This window comes from Excalfactoria chinensis, chromosome 3 (assembly GCF_039878825.1).
Source record: "Excalfactoria chinensis isolate bCotChi1 chromosome 3, bCotChi1.hap2, whole genome shotgun sequence".
Lineage (NCBI taxonomy): Eukaryota > Metazoa > Chordata > Aves > Galliformes > Phasianidae > Excalfactoria > Excalfactoria chinensis.
In genome coordinates this window covers 51663671-51683942 of record NC_092827.1, presented here as the reverse complement: position 1 = coordinate 51683942, position 20272 = coordinate 51663671, and the positions used below count along the sequence as shown (strand labels likewise).

At 42.4% G+C, this 20272-nt stretch overlaps 1 protein-coding gene across 1 annotated transcript in view; it reads right to left on the bottom strand.

The window, feature by feature from the left end:
• EYA4 (EYA transcriptional coactivator and phosphatase 4) overlaps nucleotides 1-8399 on the bottom strand; it is a 146775-nt gene extending 138376 nt beyond the window's left edge. Inside the window, exon 1 of the mRNA XM_072331739.1 lies at nucleotides 8269-8399. The gene's annotated coding sequence lies outside the window, so the exon portion shown is untranslated. The remainder of the gene's footprint in view (nucleotides 1-8268) is intronic.
• Between the last annotated feature and the right edge of the window lie 11873 nt (nucleotides 8400-20272).

Sequence of the window (20272 nt, the reverse complement as noted above, 5' to 3'; positions counted from 1 at the left end):
GGTTTGGATTTGAAGACTAACCCCTGAAAGACTCTCAGTAATACTGCACTCTTTCAATATTCATTAGCAAGTATGTAATTTTGAATCTATAATTTAATTTGCTTTTAAAACCATTTCACTTATGTCAAGTCAGTTTTGTAACCTTCAGGTTATTAAGCAAGAAGCCATATCAAGTCCAAAATCTTACAGAACTATATTATTACATCACTAGTCCTACCTCTAGAAATCAAACTTGTACTCACATCAAAAATAATATTGCTATTTTGGCATGATCAAGTTTTCATAAGCCCATGATGTGGTACACCATGTGCATTTCTGTGTTGTATGTGAGCAACATACAAAAGGTGTTTGGAATGTGAGAGCATGTAAGATAATACTTTGTGACAGTGGAAACTAACAAAAAGTCATTGCCATAACTTAAGCACTTGTCTAGAATGACGGCTAAGTAATGGCTACTTTTTAGAAATTATCCAACATCTTTCCACAGGAATAGCAATATAAGAATGCAGCCAGTCATGAGCACTATGGGCTATTGAGATGACATTCTCCTGCTAGCACAGTTACACTCTGCCTCTCCCTCATGAGCACAGCTTTCAGACAGTAGTTTCCAGATACGGAAAGTTTATGAACTTTGGTTTCAAATCCAACCTCCAGCCTTCCTCTGAGAACATCACAGCTGTCCTCTCCAATGGTACCATAACTTTCCTCATCACATGTATATCTGCAAATTATTTGTAACAACTTTAGCTTTAGTTAAAAAACACATTCACAACAACTTTTAAGTATCAAGAAATCATTTTTGTAGGCAGTTTTCATTCCAAAAAATTCTATCTATTTCACAGATTTGACCCCATGCTTCAGTTAATAGAGGTGGCAGATTAGGTAACCAAGGCTGTGGTTCCACAAGTATTTCTGCAGCACCAGTGCCAGTTTCAGCAGCACGGCTGCTGCCACTCATTCCGACCTTTGCATCATGCCAGCACAGCTGTTTGTGAACCACAGCAAAAAGCAGATCCTGCTCAAACAAGTGGCCAGCAGAGGAGAGGTAAGGACTGCTTAAGAAGCATTGCCACCAAGTGAGAAATGACAACTTCACACTCTTTCATGCTCTGCCATAGAAAACAGAGAGATATAGAAACTTCAAGTATGGCCAGACATATGCATGAAGTAGTCATATGTTGCTTGCTCCCACCAAGACCCCTGAAGAACTGACACTGTGAGAACAGAGCAAAGATACTCCTCTTCATACAGATCCTACAGTCTGTCTACTGGAGACTAATCCCTGATTTGACAGCGTCACTTGAGCTACAACTCAAACCATGGACTCCCTGAATGTAGGTCTAAGACTCCAGGAAGCAGGGTAGTTTCATAACAACTATCCAGGATTAAACTTCTATTTCATTTCTGTCTCAAGCCAAAAATCTGCTGACTACTCAGCTAGCCCTTGGAGATAATAGGCTATAGTTTAGTCAGAGAATTGGAAAACAATTCCAGTCATATCTAAATGGCTACCAGAAATGTCTAGGAAATACACAGTTGGCTGCTTAAGCTGAAAGATGCTATTTCTCTCATTGCAGTTGACTCCCAGCAAAACTTCTGCATGGTGAGATCAGCATTCAGATGATTTCTTGAACACAAAAATTGCTTCTCAGGAGGGGCAGTCAACTGAACCAAACTAATATGAGGGTTACCAGGTCCTTTTATCATATATATTCTATCTGGATTAGGAAAGAAAAAAAAAAAAAAACAAAAACACACACACACACAAAAAACAAACAAACAAACAAACAAAAAAAAAAACAGAAAAAAACCAAAAGAAAGGAAAAAGAGAAAAGAAAAGGAGAGAAGAGAAGAGAAGAGAAGAGAAGAGAAGAGAAGAGAAGAGAAGAGAAGAGAAGAGAAGAGAAGAGAAGAGAAGAGAAGAGAAGAGAAGAGAAGAGAAGAGAAGAGAAGAGAAGAGAAGAGAAGAGAAGAGAAGAGAAGAGAAGAGAAGAGGGAAAAAAAAGAAAAGAAAAAAAAAAAAAAAAAAAGCATAGAAATAGGAGGCTCAATGGAAAAGTATTTTGATCTTTCCTATTTGGAAACCTACCACAGTTCCAAATCTTGCCTCGGGGTAACCTGAAAATTTTATTTTGGAGACTCTTTCCCAGAATATCATTACTCTGTTTGTAAAACCTTTGTACTGTTCAGCCCTGTTACTTTCCAGCTCCCTAACTCTCAACATTAAGAAGACCAGAACAGGAACATTAGGCTGTGTCTGAGCTGCATTGCTAGAACTTGGCAGGGGAAACATGCATAATCTGTCTGAGCCATGCCTGTTTTTGTGAAACCATGTCTGCACTGGGACACTCAGGAGACTTGGAAGAAAGACCTCACATACAGTGTGATGTCAGTATATATAGGCTGAAGCATACCAAGTCTTATTTAGGCATTCTCATGTGGGAGTATGGTGACATTCATTTTCTGTAGTTCTCTGGGAATACACTGCAGTAAATAAAAAGGACAGTCCAGGTGGAATTTAATATGTTAAACTGACTTCACACCTCTAGTTGAATAGACTTAGCATTCATTAAATGTCCCTGAGTAAACACAACCTGGCTGTTCACTTCCACAAGCAACAAAGTTGCCTAAAAGGAATTAAAAGCATGCAGTAGACTGACAATATTTCTAACAGAATCACTTTCAGGAATACAATTAACATAAAAGCTGTAACTGAGGTCATTTATAAAATGCTATAAAATTTTATAACAAAAATATATATTCCAGTACAGGAGTATGAAAATGTCTTAAAAAGGAAGAAAACACAAACATACAATTTTGACATTTTTACTTAACGCTCCTCTGCTTTGTATTGAAGGATTACTCCTCCGCACTTTTGATCTCATGCACACAAAGGATACTACAATACCTGAAAAAAATAACAGGCTGCTCTAAGAATAGAGGACTCGATACTCATCTGGCATAACGTGAGACCGCTCCAGTAATTTCAACATTCCTACTCCAATTTGCAACAGCAAAAGATCTGGCACAAAACATCAAGCTAAGTTTCCAATTACCTCATGCACTAGCATTGATTTCAATAGCTATATGCATACAGTCATAGAGGAGAATTATTTGAAAAGTTGCAAACTCAGCTCTGTGTTTCTTTTACTTTTGTGGGCTAAATCAGAGCCTCTGTGGTATTTTAATGTAGGTTTTTGTGGTTTAATTATATATGTGTCAAGAGCAGAATACTTACTCGCTGCATGTATCAGATTAAAAAATAAAATAAAATAAAATAAAAGCAGTATTTCTCTACACTGCTGAAAATGTCAAGTTATACTGGGTTATGTCACAACAGTAGTAAATTTTAATGTTGCCCAAAAACCTAGTATGTATTAACTTAAATAAGTAAGTAAAAGTTTATCGTCTATTGGAGAGTTAGTCTCCTGTAAGTGAATGTCCTGCAGGTTGCCTCAGGAGGTCTTTTTGCAGTTTGCTGCTCTAGATCATTCAAATTGTACAGTCCAGGCACAATGAGAGACAATGAGAGACCCCAGAGTTGAGACACAGTACTCACTCAGCCCAGGCTGACTGGTCTTCAGAGACAGCACTTAAATTACACACAATTAAACAATGCTACACATGTTACTCATTGTCCTGTACTTCTGTGGATAGCTGCTAAGGGAAAACTGCCAGTGATTTGTTTTATTCTAGGAGAGGGACACAGAGCCTCACAGGAATCTAGGCACACAAAACCTCAAAAATCCAGCTTTTTAAATTCATGGTAATGTATTAAAAATGTAGCGTCTGGTACCTGAGCCCAGCAGCTTAAGACAATGCATATACAAGTCTTAGTGGCATATGGATCACAGAAAGTTCTGAAGGTAATCACTTCACATGACAATCTTACCTTATCATGAAGAAATTCTAAACAAATTGAAAATAAAATGCTTAAACGTCAGTATTCCTCAAAGAGCCATTAGCTTTTGACATTTTGTTTGAAAATCTGATGCCCAGCATACAGGCAACCCTGTGAGTGAGACTGCCCAGTGATGCATTCTGATAGAGGACAATCAATCATCAAAGTAATTTTGCTGTTCAGCATTAAAACAAAAGGTGGGCCACCTATCTGCTGCATTTCTCAGGCTCAGAGACAAGAAGAAACCGCTTTAAAATATTTTCACCAGGGTCCTGTAATGCAAGCATCCCAAAAGGAATCTTGCTGGCAGCATTACAGCCTACAATGTGGACTAAAACTGTAAGTTTTATTGCCTTTTCAAATAGATTTTATTCTTGACTTGACAGATAAGCACCCTCTGTATCTGAGCTGTTGCACTGCAAAGTGCATCCAAGTTCCTTTAAGCACTTCTGACTTCACAATGGATTTGGTAACAGTGCAACACAGAATGGTCCACACAGGTGGACTCAGACAAAAAATTATTTGATTAAAAATATATAATTTCTGTACAGCAATATCTAAAACATTATCTAATACATACAAGTAAAACAGAAGGCATCTGATGTATATTGTAACGTGCAAGGCTTCGACAGTTAAAATATCAACTGACTTTAAAAGAAAGATAAATTATTTTTAATAACCATTTTTATTTACTTTTCAAAGAGGAGCAGTTTATGCCTTCAGCAGAACTATGCCCTGAAATCTCAGGGGTGATTAAAGGGCCATGCCAAAGCTGAAAGGTTTCAAATATCAAACTATACTATTATGTCAGGGCCAGCAAGATCAATTAGCGCTTTTCAATGACAGAAAAGGTTAAGTTGGACACAGATTTACAGAATATTTAAGGCTAAAAATGGAAAACATCACATATTAATTTAATGCCACATACTTAAACTTTATTTGTAAACCTCTAAACTGAGGAATAATTATCAAAACTTTTCTTCCACTCGCACAACACAAAAATTGCTTTTGTCAGGAAAAAATGGCAAGTAGATTTATTAACGTATATCTGTGTATGTTAGATGATAATGTTAACATTGGGTTCTCAAATATAAAGCAGTACTTCAGGCAGCCAACGTTTCTGATACCAGACCTGGTTTAGTGCTGAACACTTACAAAGCATTATAAAAAAGACGTGATAAACTGACAGATGTCTGTTTGCCTGATGCCTCCCAGCTTGCATGCTTCTTGCAAATCCTGACAACACTAAAAATGAATGCCAATGAATAAGTAAACCAATTCCCATATTGAACCGAGAGACAAATAAAAAATGACTAATAAAATAATAATGATGATGATAATAATAATAATAGGCAAAACAAATGGGCAAAAAAATAAATAGTAATCTGTAAATTAATTCATCTTGAGTCTAGGAAAAGAAGTTAAGTGTACAGCTTCTGCAACTGAAAGCAACACTCGCACCAGGAAACACTGGAACTTACATTTCAGTTCCTGGCATCATACAGATACTCACAGGAAGCACAGGTATGCTTGAAGTTAATCCAATACCTGTTAATATAAGCATCACCGCAGTAAACATCATTTGAACAAAGTATCATGCTATGATATCAAATAAAGTTGGTATAAAATTACCGTAAGAGTGTAGGAGATGGGGGGAAAAAATAAAAGGCACACTGTGGAGAACAGTGATTTGGATTACAGTTGTATGATTCCGAATAAAAGTGAAGCAAGATTACTTTTGTTCGACGATAAATTTCAAAACGTCCTTCTTTTTAAAGCCCACTTTATTTATTTCGTCAAGGAGTGATTTGAAATATTTACTACCAGACAGTACCTAATTTTAGGTTTTAAGTGCTTTAACAGCTCTATGAAATATGATCAGCAGCTGCAATATAGAAGTATGCTGAATAAACTCTCCTTGTAAAAAGGGAGACCTGTTCTACCTCGAGTTCATAAAACCCTTACTTTTGAGAAAGAAAAAGATAACACATAAAAAGTTAATAGTTACGTCCTACAGCGTTTGACAGAAACTCCAGGAATTTCTCTCTTCTTTCTGAATTAGCTTTCACATTTCACAGAGGAAAAAGTAGCTTGCATTTTAGCCCTTGTACTGAACATCGTGCACCACCAGCAGCTCACCAAGGAGCCAGGTACTTTTCCCATACCAAATTCCAATGCTTAGCATTGGTTGATTCTAGCACTAAAAAGTAGAACACGATATATGAAAGTCACATAAAGTTTAAACAGTAGCTCTCAAAGCTTGCATCAGAGGCTAAAAATATGCAACTGGATACTATCTATAGCCCTATTTCTAGTTGCCTCGTTTGAAACATTTTAACTGGGAACTGGAATTAACTGGGAACCCACCAGTTTCCTACCTATTAAATTCCTTGTTTAGAATTCATCTAATGCATTGGCGTTATCCATGAGGCAGAATCAATTTCTGTTGCACAGGGTTGCGAAGCCATTAATGCACACAAATCCTGAAAGGAGTAACCTTCAACTACGTTTTTTAGCAACGCGACTACATACGCATAACTATTTATAACTGTATATGCATTATCTGAACAAGGGCACGTGAAAGGTTGGTCAACCTGAGGCTCTGTTAGTTTTATTAAACCGGACTGAAGATCATTTGATAACATAAATAACAGAATTTTCGAAAGAAAACAGGGTGACCCGGTTCAGGTGGAGGCCAGCTAATGTCAGACGTCAAAACAGACAGAGAGATGAGAGAGAAATGTCAGTCTGTGTCTCCACTTACTCACAGTACGATACATTTTGTAAGTATGCAAACATTTCTTACTCGGCTGCATTCTGAGAAACACCAGCAGAAGAGTCAAAGCAGCAGTAATTTTAGGAAAACCCTTTTTGAGCGTTAAGTAAATAAAACAGTGATATAACCACAGCTTTAACGCAAAACACTCTCTTCAAACAACGAACAAATACCGAGGCCAGACCCAACGTGATATTTACTCCACGTACAGAGAAGATGCTTACTTTGTACGCGCCCCTGCACAGCTGATCAGTTTATCTCGGACACACTTTGTGGTCTTCACAATGCCTTTCTGCTGTCCCACACGCGTAAACAAACTCTCAGCGCACCGAAAGTCCGGTTTCCTTACTGTTACGATTTCATGCCGCACTTCGGATCAGCCAACGCGCTCCCGGGTCGGTACGGCGCCTCTCGGGTGTGTGCAGCCGCCGGGCATGTCACACCGCCTGACACCGCCGTACCTCCGGGCGCTGCGTTTAGCCCGGTAGCGGGAGAACGGGAAGGCAGCAGCCGCTCACCTCCCTGGCTCTCAGCAGCCGTTTCGCGAACGCAGATGAAACTTTAGATGCCAAAGGCTGATTGGCAGAGGCGCTGCCGAGGGACCCGCTCGCTTTTCGGGGGTAAATCGCCGCGGGCGCAACCCGGGGTGGGTGCGGGCTGCTCCCCGCCGCGGTGACAGCCGGGGTGGAGAACTGATGGCCGGCAGCCCGCTGGGTTTGGGCGCGGAGAATCCTGTTACCTCGGAGCGGATCAAGTGCACACACGCGCTCGGACGCTTCCCCCACGTGGAACCGCTTTCAGACCAAAACATGGGCCCCGTGACGGGACCTCGCACCGGGCTGAAGAGAACAGGGGGACGGGGGAGCCCGAAAACTCCGTTTTGTCTGCCTGAAAGCCGCAAGAAAAACAAACCGGGAGATGGGGAAGGGAGGGATCCCTCAGGGAGAAGAAACGGCAAGGAGCAAAACTAGGAGGCAGCCACTGCCCGACTCCCCTCGGACACCAGGGCTACGGGGCGGAGAGCTACGGAGCGCCCCGCCGGGCAGCGCTCGCCTTGGAACGCGGCTTCCCAGGCGGCGGCGGACGGTCCTGCCGAGGGCTGCGTGTCGCCCGGCAGAGCCCCCTCGGCCTGGAGCCGGCAGCACCCCTGAGCGCTGCCGGGTGCCCCCGCGCCCCCGCTTTCCGCCGCGGCGGGGGCGGGCGGGAGGCGCACGCCGGGAACAATGCGGGGCAGCCGGCGCCCGGCCCCATCTTGGCCCGGCCGAAGCAGTGGATCGAAAAGGAGTGAAGACAGAGCGGGACGGGCTGTCACCTGGGTAGAGGCACGCAGCGCGGCCAAAAGCCCCGGGAGCGGATTTTTTCAAATAAACTCGCGTGGTACCGTGGTGAATACCCGACCCTGCCCCGTGCGGATGGCTCCGCCGACCCTTCCCATCAAGTTTGGTTCACAGCAATATATTTCTTTGCCATCGGACTAGCAAGAAAACAACGCTAAATAGCCCTGCACACCCACACGGCCACACGCACAGGCGGCGGGGAACCGCTCTCCTCCACCTCTACGGGGGACGCGGGAGGGAAGAGAGACACTCACCTCGCCGCCGGGATACGCCGCTACCTTGATTTTACGGCCGTTCCTTATTTATTTATTCTCGTCCCTTCTCCGAGCCGAGTTTCCCTTTTTGCACCGTTCCTCTGGCAAAACCAGGACATCCCCTCTACAAGTCTCCCCCCCCCCCCCCCCTCCCTCCCCACACACAAATAAAGCGCAACTCAGAGCAGACCGGGAGGGGAGACTCGGGGCGGGGGGGCAGACGTAGGAGGAGGAGAAGGAGGCTGGTACGGGGGAAGCCAAACACCCTTCGCACTTCAGCGAGCGCACTAGTTGCCTCGCACGCAGAAAGTTTTCCTGGTGGGGGACGGGGCTAAGGAAAGGTAACCCCCTCCATCCCGAAAAGATCGCTGCCCGGAGCGGGGAGGTGCGGGGCGAGCAGCGCGGGAGGCAGCGCGGTCCCCGGGCTGCTCTGCACGCCTGCTCTGCCCCGCAACGGCCCTACAGCCGCCCCGGGGCCCTGCTCACCCCGCTGCCCCCGGCCGGACCCGCACCTTTACTGCGCCGGGCAGCTGCGGAAGCTGCGGTGGGAGCAGCGGGAGGAAATGGCCAGAAGGCACCGGAGTGCTCAGCCCTCAGCACTGACCCTTGCGGACACCAAAGGTTCCACACGGTCCCGTTTGTTTGTTCTAGGATGAACCCCCTCCCCCCCCGTTAAGTGATACTGACTTTTGGGGAAGGTTGGTAGTTTATGGGACCAATCAAGCTCTATACAGAGGAGGACCTGATTTTGTACCCTTTTACCAGTTCCATTTGTCTCCTTCCTCCCAAGCTCATTAGTGAGGATGGAGAGAAAGCCCTGTTTTGCTTCAAAACTGAACGCTTATGTGCTTGGCTCTCTTTGCTACCTCATGTGGGTAAGGGGAGGAAGAATCCTAATTGCCAAGTCACTTTTCACACTCCTACCATTAACTACGTGTTACCTCTTCTGGATTTCACTGGGTAGATAGGCTGGCTCCTCTTCAATCAGTTGCATCATTCTGTCTGTCACGTAACTCAGTTCTTCCAAGGGCTTAAGTAAAAAATTCAGAAGCAGAGTGAAAAGTTAGGCCCCACATCTGGAGAGAACACCAGCTGTGCTCAGAGAAGTGTCTTGATCTTCAGAAGTACTGAATGTCACAAGCTTCTGAAGTCAGTGAGTCATGTGAAAAGGGAGAAAAATCACAGATTCCTGAATATTCTTTCCTATCTATCTTCCATTTGCTCTCTTTCGCATCCTGTGATACTATTCAGTGCAGAACTGAAGCTGTCTGCCTTTGAATTTCGTAATTTATATTCAGTGAATTGTACTAACAAGGTCATCTTTTTCCTAAATAATTTCAGACTTAAGATGACTAAATCCCCACGAAAACAAGTCTATAAAAGCCCTGTATTAGCTGTCTTGGGAGAGTCGCCACTCAGAAAGAGAACAGGCGTGGAAAACTCTTTGACCTACACAAATACAGCTAGAAAAACATTTAAACTAAAAAAGCCCCCAAAAGCCAACCTTCAAATTGACATAGTGTAGGACAAGCCAGAAAAATGAAGTGAGGTTTGAAATTGAAAGCATAAAGAGCAAATGGCAACTTGAATTTGCAGAAAATAATTGCAATTGACAGAGCCACCGGCTGTGGCTTGTGCCAGCACCCATCTTGCTAACAGACTCCTTCTGCAGGAGCACGTGCTAACAGCCTGCTGCTTTCAAGAGGACTTTTGTACACAGCACCATTCTGAGATGAGGCTCTTGAACATGGCCATGAAGGTTTTCTGAAGTCTGGATTCCTTCCACCTTACTTCAATGAAGCAAATTCCTGTTCCAGAGAACAGACACCCAGTAACCTGGCATATTTTAATAGACATATCACTTTAAAGCAAACTTTTAACCATGTGTTTCACCCACTCTTAAAATGTAGGGTACAGCTGACTTAAAGATTATGTATGATTTTCATTCACTGTAACGGGCTTCAGACTGGGGAGGGATATGAGAAAGGTACTGCTGGTCCACGGTACAGACCAAGGGCTCATCTCCCAGACAGCAGCCTGGCCTTGCTGCCTTTGAATCACTTTGCTGTTTTGCTATTGATTTCAGAGAGAGCAGGCAGGGTCATGCTCAAAACTAACGGTCCTTTGGCAGGTGCACTGAAGGAAGTCCTACACAGGACTCATTACAGAACACTAATTTTTACAACTTTATAGCAAAATACTACCAGGTAGTAATCAGATAACGATTTTGGTTACATTGGCATTGTTGGGCTGAGGCACTGTTGAGCGCTTATTGAAAGCAATCTCAGTGGGCTGTAAGTCCAAAATCTAGTGCGATCCACTGGCTCTTATAACTGACTCTGTGTGACCATATAGAGCCCTGCACGGAGAAGGTCATGCTAGAAATAGTCCTAACGGTGCCCAAGGAAGAGCTGTAGGATCCACTTTTACACAAGAATAGAAGAATAATACCTTATCCATTTAAAGCAACATGGGAATGTAAGTAGGCAGGATGTAATTATCTAGATTGGTATTTGGCCAGGCACTCCTACACTTGCAAAAAGTGCCATAGGGTTTAATGACCGCAAGTGTTCGGTATCCTTGGTTATACCTCTTACATAAAGACACCACTGTGATCATATATACTTTGTGCTGGTTCAGTACTGAGTCAGCTTGCACAAATACGCATTCGTATGGTATTTTGGAATTTCCTTAGAGGTCTTCCATGCAAATACTATAGGCCCTGCCCTCCTTACCTGGTGAAATCTAATGAGTCATAAATAGTATGGTTCCAGATGACTATGTTTGCGTGTGTTACTGCAAACAGAAGGGGTTTTAGAATCTTTATAAACACTTTGAAGTGAATCCAATATACTTTCCTGGGTTGCATCTCAGTAACAAAAGGGGATTTTTGTTTGTTTGATTGGTTGTCTTTATTATTTGAGCTCAGGATTATACTTATATATTCTCAGAAAACTGAGTGACCTACTGTTACAATTTTCATAAAGTACATTACTATGATTTATTGAAGTGCCAACCATATGTCACATCTTGCTGATCTACCTGTTCCGAATTCTGTTTTACAAAAGCAGGGCCTTGAATGAAATACAGCTGCTTATTTTCAGGATCAAGTATGAGATCCACAAGTGTGTTAATTAGGTTATGTTTGTTGATCTGTATACTTAAGGCTATTTTTTGGTGTTTCGTGGCTTTATAATCATAAAAAGAAAGAATGAATAAAGGTTATTTTGCCATGGTTATCAGATTTCAAGTTTATAAAGAAAGTGACCCACCCTTTTCAGTAATTCAACATCCAGGGTTCAGCTGTGGGTTCAAAAACAGGTTACAACTGGCTACTCATTGTGAGCCAAAGTGCCAACTGTGCCTTTAAGTGCGTTATATAACCTATTTTTTGGTATCAGTTTTCAAGTATGCCATCATTTAAGTGTTATTTAGATTTCCGTATTTTTTTTTAATCCAAACAAACCTGACCTCAATCATAAGGTTCCATGACTCCAAATAGCTGAGCTTTTCTAATATTTTATTTTGAGTGCCTACATTCAATACTTCATCACATAGATATGTGCTGTGGACAGTGCCAAACACAGTGCCAGGGGTGTCCTCAGTTATCTCCAGTGCTAACCAGGAGAGGGCTCTGCTCTGCATCCTGTGCACAGACATAGGTCCCACTGAAGTTAGTGGATGTTCTGTCTTTAAAGTTTGCTTGAAATAAAGCTGGCTAGGTGAGAAATTACATTTTCCATTTGGCTGTGTGCATAAAATAAAGTATGCCCAATAATTTCAGTTTGCATCCTGCAATTATGCCAGGATCTTTCTTTTCTTCCTGAGAACGACTCATCCTCTCCCTGCTGTAAGATACCATTCCTTCACATTTCATGGAAGCTTCACAGATGAAATGTATGCAGTTTATCTGAAAAAAAAAAAAAAAAAAAAAAAAAAAAAAAAAAAAAAAAAAGCTGAGTAATCTCTTTTTATGATGGATCACACCTTCCATTTCCCTATGGTACACCAAAATGACATCTGCACTAATCATAGCTAGTACACAAATCTGCTAGCTTGGTTCTTGGCATTGCTTTTGCTCTCACCAGTTAGTTCCTTTCCTAAAAGCACTCTGGTGCATTTTAGGCTGTTGGAGCAGCCAAGGCGCAGCCATTTAGTTTAGTTTCTAATAAGAGTTTTCACCTTAGAGGAACAGTGCTGTGGCAGATAGCCTCAGAAAAGAGGGGCAACTATTTCCCAGACCATTTCCAAGCATAGATGCCTACTGCGAGTCACTCTCAGATCTGTTCAGGACAGCACTGTCAGGCTGTTACTGCAGAGGCTGAGCTGCTGGGCTCAGGGGAACCCGGCCCCTATAGAGTGTCTGCATACAGGAGGCCATAAGCATGCCCTGGATCCATCCTTGATTCTTCTGGCAGCCAAGCCTTGTCTCAAATTTCATTTTGTTGCAGATAAAACAAAGAGCTATCCTTGCATGATTTATGAAAATGTGAACATTTAAATCTGCTTCATTAAACATTAGTTCTGCTGCTCAATGTAATTCCCTTGTATTTGCTTTTTAATCAGTTTCACATTTAATGTAGTTTCTTTCTTTTATGTTTACTTGTAGGAATTTTCATCCACCTTTTAGGAATTCTTTTTGCTTATTTATATACATTTACAACAGAGTAATTTTGATTTGTCCACCGCTCTATTTCTGTAAATCTATTTAAGGCATCCTCATATTCTGTGAGATACAAAATCCAGCTTCTTGAATCAAAATCACAGAATCATCAAGGTTTGAAAAGAACTCCAAGGTCATCTAGTCCAACCATCCTCCTGTCACCACTATTTCCTCACTAAACTATATCCCTCAGTACAGCATCTACAAGTTAACTGAACACCTCCAGGGACAGCAACTCAACCACCTCCCTGGGAAGCCCATGCCAGCACCTGTCCACCCATTTGGTGACTAATTTTTTCCAGTACCCACTAAGGTCTCCCCTGAGCCTCCTCTTCTCCAGACTAAACAATCCCAGTTCCTTCAAGCCTCTTCTCATAAGACTCGTGCTCCAGACCTTTGACCAGCTTCCTTGTCCCTCTCAGGACACACTCTAAGACCTTGATGTCTTTCCTGTAGTGAGAGACCAAAAACTAAACACAGTAATCAAGCTGTGGCCTCACCATTGCTGAGAAAAGGGGGATGATCATCTCCCTGCTCCAACTGGCCATACTATTTCTGAAACAAACCAGGATACCTTTGGCCTTCTTGTCTACCTGGGCATGCTGCTTGCTCACGTTCAGGTGAGCATCAACCAGCCACTTTCAGGTCCATTTCCTCTACACAGTCTTCCAGCCACTCTGCCCCAAGCTGGCAGCACATAGTCTTGTTGAACTTTGTCCCACTGCCCAGCAATCCAGCTTGTCCAGGTCCCTCTGAAGGACCTTCCTATCACCAGACAGATCAACACTTCCTCCCAACTTGGTGTCATCTGCAAACTTACTGAGGGTGCACTCAATGCCCTCATCCAGATAATCAATAAAGATATTGAAGAGAACAGGCCCCTCTGCTGACCCCTGGAGAACACCGCTCATGACCAGGCACCAGTTTGATTTAACTCCATTTACCACCACTCAGCAAAGGGTGTACTTCTCCAAGCCACAGGCAGCCAGCTTCTCCAGGAGAATGCTGCAAGAGACAGTGCCAGAGGCTTTGCTGAAGTTCAGGAGACCACATCAACAGCCTTTCTTTCACCCACCAAGGAAGTCAGTCACTTGACTGTAAACGATCTCAGGTTGGTCAAGCAGGACCTGCCTATTGTGAACCTATGTTATCTGGGCCTGACACACCAGTTGTTTAGCACATGCTATGTGATCTCACTAAAAATCATCTGTTCTGTAACCTTACCTGGCACCAATGTCAAGCTGACAGGCTTGTAGTTCCCTGGATCCTCCTTACAACCCTTCTCGTAGATGAGAGCCACACTAGCAAGCTTCCAATCCTCTGGGACCTCTCCATCTGTCCAGGACTGTTGATAGATAGTGGAAAGCCATTTGGCAATCACCTCCACCAGCTCCCTCAGCACCCTTGGGCAGATCCCATATAGCTCCATGGACTTGTGACAGTCCAGGTGTAGTAGTACATTTCTAAATGCTTCCAAATGAATTATGGAGAGTTTATTCTGTTTCCCATCCCAGATTTCCAAGTCAGGGTGTAGAGTACCCTGAGGATAACTGGTATGACTATTAAAGACAAATATAAAGAAGGCAATAAGAACCTCAGACCTTTCCTTATTCTCAGTGGTCATGTTCCCTACCACATTCAGTAAAGGATGGAGATTGTCCTTAGACCTCCTCTTACTGTTAATATACTTGTAAAAAAGTGTTTTGTTCTATTTTACCACAGAGGCCATGTTGAGTTCAAACATGGCTTTTGCCCCTCTAATTTTCTCTCCCCATATCCTAACAATTTCTTGGTATTCTCCCTGAGTTCCCAGTCCCTTCCATAGCAAACAGACTCTCTGTTTCTCCTAGAGTGTCAGAAAAAGTTTATCCATGCCAGTCTTCTTCCCTGCTGGCTCATTTTATGGGACAAGAGAACTGCCTGCTCCAGCACCTCTAAGACTTCCTTCTTGAGGAGTAACCAGCCTTCCTGGACACCTTCTCCCTTCAGGACTAGTTCCTAAGAGAAACCTCTCTTCAATGTCCTGTTCAATGACCACCCTCCAGAAGTTAAAGATAGTAGCTTTGCTGTCCACCCTCCTGACTCCACCAAGAATTGAGAACTCTACTATTTCATGGTTGCTCTGCCCAAGACAGCTCCTAACCTTCACATCTCCCACCAGTCTTTCTCTTTTTATTAACAAAACAGCAGATCTAGTGAAGCACCTCCCCTGGTAGACTCTTTTATGAGCTGCATCAGGAAGTTGTCTTTCACACACTCTAGAAATCGTCTAAGCTGCTTCTTCTGTACTGTTTTATATTACCAGTACATATCAGGGAAGTTGAAGTGCCCCATGAGAACAAGGGCTGCCAATTGCACAGCTTCTGCCAGATGCACACAGAATGCCTCTTCCATCTTTTCATCTTGGTTTGGGGGTCTATAGCAGACCCCCACCAGGATATCCAGGATGTCCACCTTGTTGGCCTTCCCCCTCATTCTTACCCACAGAGACACAACCTTATCATTGCCAGCACCAAGATCAACAGCAGTGAAACACTCTAACATAGAGAGTTACACCACTGTCCCTCCCTCCTTGCCTATCCATTCTGAAGAGCTTATAATCTATAAAATGCAGCATAATTGCCATTCATTGCAGCAACTGAAAATAGTTTTTGCTCATGTGTATAGGTAGTATAAGCCAAAGACGAGATAAAATCTCTCAGAATAGTCACTACTTGCAAATTATCTGTGTAAGTGAGCACTGGTATTTATTAGTCAGTTATCAAGCATGCTGGGGTTTACAATGAAACCAATGGCAAAACATTCATTGGTTTCATTGTCAGCAGGATTGAGCTCGTTTTGCAATAAACTCAAAAGCAAATTCATGCCAAGAATTTTTTTACTACGCTGTAACATCATATTGTTGCTGTATTGCATTATAATGTAATAACATATCATTCAGTAAAGCACAATTGGCCATGAGCTTTTTCACGTCTTTTGTAGAAGTAAAAATACCATTGCCAAATGACGCTACAAATGACATTATATGTTACTGTTACACTAAAAATAACTTTGTTTCTTCCAGAAACATGATTGAATTCAATTCTCCTAGTAGTGTAAGATTAAATGAAACTAAGGCAATTTCACTCATTTATTTGCAGGTGGTGTGCAATAGAGGAAGGAAATATAGAAAAAGTATAAAATTAAAAGCAGAGATTCCAAAAAATGATGTCAAAATGTGTTTTCAGAAAAACCTGTTTTATTTCAAAGAACAAGCTCCTTTCCACCATTAAAATGTTCTATTCAAAGACTTCAGACTTTTCTGAGCTTACACGTTAAAGCTCCAAAAATATATAGTGATTTAAGCTACTAGTTTATTTTCAGCACTTGAAGTATGGTAATAGGCAGAAAACAGTGCACAGCACTGTTAGAGACCACTACAGTTCTTTTTCAGAAAGTACTACGAAGTTATCTAGTGTTGGGATGTTCCTGGACAAACTTTTCAGATGTTAGATTCTCTGAAGATTTCATCCTGAATCTCACTGATATCAATTAGAAATAAGCTGTCTAGATTACCCTAAGGGCATTTAAACAGTAGTTGTTGAGGTCTGGGTTTTACATATCCATGAGCTAATCCTGAGGGCAAGCTCAGTGCTAAATCACCCCTTAAGCAGTGAAATATTAAGGCACCCAACAAAAGGTAAGTTTGTTTCTTTTTGGCTGTGAAGTGATAAACATGTTCTGTAGTTACTAAGTTTACAATTGGTTATTTATAAAGATTTACTTAGAAAGCATATGTTTTGGTCTTTTTACACTCTGCAAACACTCAGGCAGACACAGTCCCTGCCCCAAAGGTCTTACAAGTTAGTCCCATGTAAACAAGTTACTGACACAATTCCCTGTAGCACAGTCATTCACCTGCTAAAGTCAAAGTTTTCACCAGGAAGGAAGCACTTTGGCTTTAGCATTAACCAGAACATATCTTGATGCATCTCTGGAGCTTCAGAGTGGACATTATCACCATGCACAGGACTACGTGTATGACGGAACTGAGACGTACTGTAGAAAAGCAACTAATAGCTTGAGGCACTCTCTCAAACCACAAGCTGAGAATTATAAGCAAGGTAAGAAGATACTAGTGTGAAACTATTTAAAGTTGCATGGCCTTGTTTCAACTAACTGAACACTGTTCATAAATCATGGGCTATGAGATTTCCTGAGCAGCAGTCATGCAGTTTTCCCAAGTAGAGCTTAAGCTCGTTCACAGTTCCATTTTCTGTGGAGAAGAGCCCAAGTCAGAGACATCCCAGTGTGTGAAGCATTGAGTATTGACACAACACTACACATGCATCTTTTTCTTCATTTGTTCATTAGGTTAGTTAAAGATGGGCAACAGCAGTTCCAGGACAGGGAGAGGACATTTCAAACAATGGTCTCCAAAGCAGACATGAGCACAGGTTATCATAGAAGCCAAGAAAAATAATCTTGACCTTTCTCTTCTCATTCATTTCCCATTATATATTTCTTTTCCTACTTATATGTATTTTATATATATACATTTATAAAATAAAACCAAAAGGCATAGGTTACATCACAGCTCCTACACTGTTTCTGAGACTTACAAGTGATTACTACAGCTCTGATTTCAGAGCATCTTTGCTACAATATCGAAGAAGAGAAGAAATAGAAAAGTGGCCTGTAGGATGTGGACCAGAGGGGAAAGAGCAATTCCCGCCTTTTGTCTTATGGTTTAACCCCTTGTTGAAAAATGTGTAATACTCTCTTCCTCTTCACCTTTTACATTAGTTGACTATGCTTGGAATTGGCTATGAATGTATCTTATTAGCATTGGAAGGGTGTGTACTGCTGTGAAAATGCGACTGATGGTTGAATTTCATGTCAGAACGGAAAAAGAAAAAAAAAATAAAATCACCAAAAAACAAAACATATCCTAAAAGGTGACAGTCTGTGTTTCATTTTCCCTGCCCCATATCCTGTTCTGGGAAAACTTTTCCTCACTTCTGACTTAATAAAAGCATATACACATACTGAACTTTTTTTAAAAATTATTTTTACTATTCACACTTTAGAAGCACAGAGAGGGACCAATTTACATGGCCTAAAACCCAAGGAGAGTTTTGTTCTGGAAACAATTATTTTTGTTGAGAACTATTGATGAGGTGATTACCTAAGAATTCAGTGGTAGGAAATGGAAGAGGAGGCAATTTCTGAGTTTTGAAAGATCATCAATAACAAGTGAAAACAAGTCAGGTTACTGTGTGGATTGTTTATACAAGGGTGGTTGTTGATAAATGAGCTTCAGATTGGGTATTAGAGATGCACAGTACCTATGTAATTGTGCAGTGCATAGTAACAGTTTTACTGCTCTCACCTTGTGAATAATGCATAATTTACAGACAATTTACTCGATGTTGGCAAAAGAAGAAAAAGAAAAAAAGAGCTCTCAACATTTTTCATTTTCTAATGTTTAACAATTTTCCTTAGTTTTCAATTTTGCAAATTGGCAAAAACCTTCAGAAATAACCTCGCCATACTACATATCTAGTTTTATATTACTTACTGGAGAAAAATAATAATAATAATAATAATAATAAATGAATGGTTCCATATCTTGGGCAAGACATACCATGGTTAAGATTCTCAAGCATTTGTTGTCATGGCTTCATGTTACAACAGAGCAGCAAGAAGAGATGCTTTGTTAGTTAATATGTGGCTAAGTAAAGTTCGAGGTGACTTGCCCACTAAGGTGGGCAGTGCTGAAGCCCTTTTTTTGCCAGGTTCTGTGTACCTTACAGGTGATGTGACAGAAGTGTTTTCCCCACACTTATTCCAGGTACTCTCACTTCTGAAGATGAATGGTAACAATATTTGAAAAGTCATGGCTGCCAGGTGAGTTCCCAGATGACTGGACAAAGGGTCACATCACCCTTATTTATAAGAAAGGGAGTAAGGAAGACCTGGGGAACTACAGGCCGGTGAGTCTCACCTCTTTACCTGGGAATATCATGGAACAGATCCTCCTGGATGACATGCTTGATCACACAAGGAATAAGCGTGTGACCTAAAACAGCCATCACAGCTTCACCAGGGGAAGGTCATACCTAACCAGTCTGGTGGTCATCTATAATGGAGTGACAGCATTGGCAGACAAAGGGAAAGCAACCTATGTCATTAACCTGGACTTGAGCAAGGCCTTTGACATAGTCCCCCACCACATCCTTATCTCCAAATTGGAGGGATGCAGATTTGATGGATGGACCACTTGATGGATAAGAAATTGGTTGAAAGGCCACAGACAGAAGGGGTGATTAATGTCCAGGTGGACGCTGGTAATGAGTGGCATTCCCCAGGGGTATAACTTAGGACCTCTTTAATATCTTTATCAATGACATCAATGACAGGATTGAGTGCATCCTCAGCAAGTTTGCTGATGACACCAAGCAGAGTGGTGCAGTTGACATAATGGAAGGAAGGGAAGGCATTCAGAGGGACCTCAACAGACTTAAAAGGTGGGCCGAGGTGAATCTAATGAGGTTCAGCACAGCACAGCACAAGGTTTTGCACTTGGGCCAGAGGAATCCCAGGCATATATACAGACCGGAAGGAGCAGTCCTTGAGAGTAGCCCTGCAGAGGAGGACCTTGGTGTTCTGATGGATGAAAAACTTAACATGAGCCAGCAGTGTGCTCTTGCAGCTCAGAAAGCAAATGGTATCCTGGGCTCCATCAGAAGAGAGGTGGCTAGCAGGGACAGGGAGGTGATTGTACCTCTCTACTCTGCCCTTTAGAGACTCTATCTGGAGTACTGTGTCCAAGTCTGGAGACCCCAATGCAAAAAAGACAGAGCTGCTAGAAAAGGTCCAGAGGAGGGACACAAAGATGATCAGGGGCTTGGAGCACCTCCCCTACAAAGACAGGCGGCGGGAGCTGGGCTTGGTCAGCCTGGAGAAAAAAAGGCTGTGGGGTGACCTAATTGCAGCCTTTCTACTAAAGGGAGCCTATAAACAGGAGGGAAGTGAACTCTTAGAAAGGGTAGGTGATAACAGGACAAGGGGAAACAATTTCAGGTTGAAGGAGGGAAGATTTAGATTGGATGTGAGGGGGAAGTTCTTCACTATGAGAGTGATGAGGCGCTGGAAAAGGCTGCCCAGATTGGTTATGGATGCCTCATCCCTGGAGGTGTTCAAGACCAGGCTGGATGGGGCCTTGGGCAGCCTCATCTAGTATTAACTGTGAAGTCAGTGGCCCTGCCTGTGGTGCGGGGGGGACTGGAGGTTTGATCCTTGAGGTCCTTTCCAACCTGGCCCATTCTGTGATTTTGTGAAAGAATGTCCTTGTGTCAG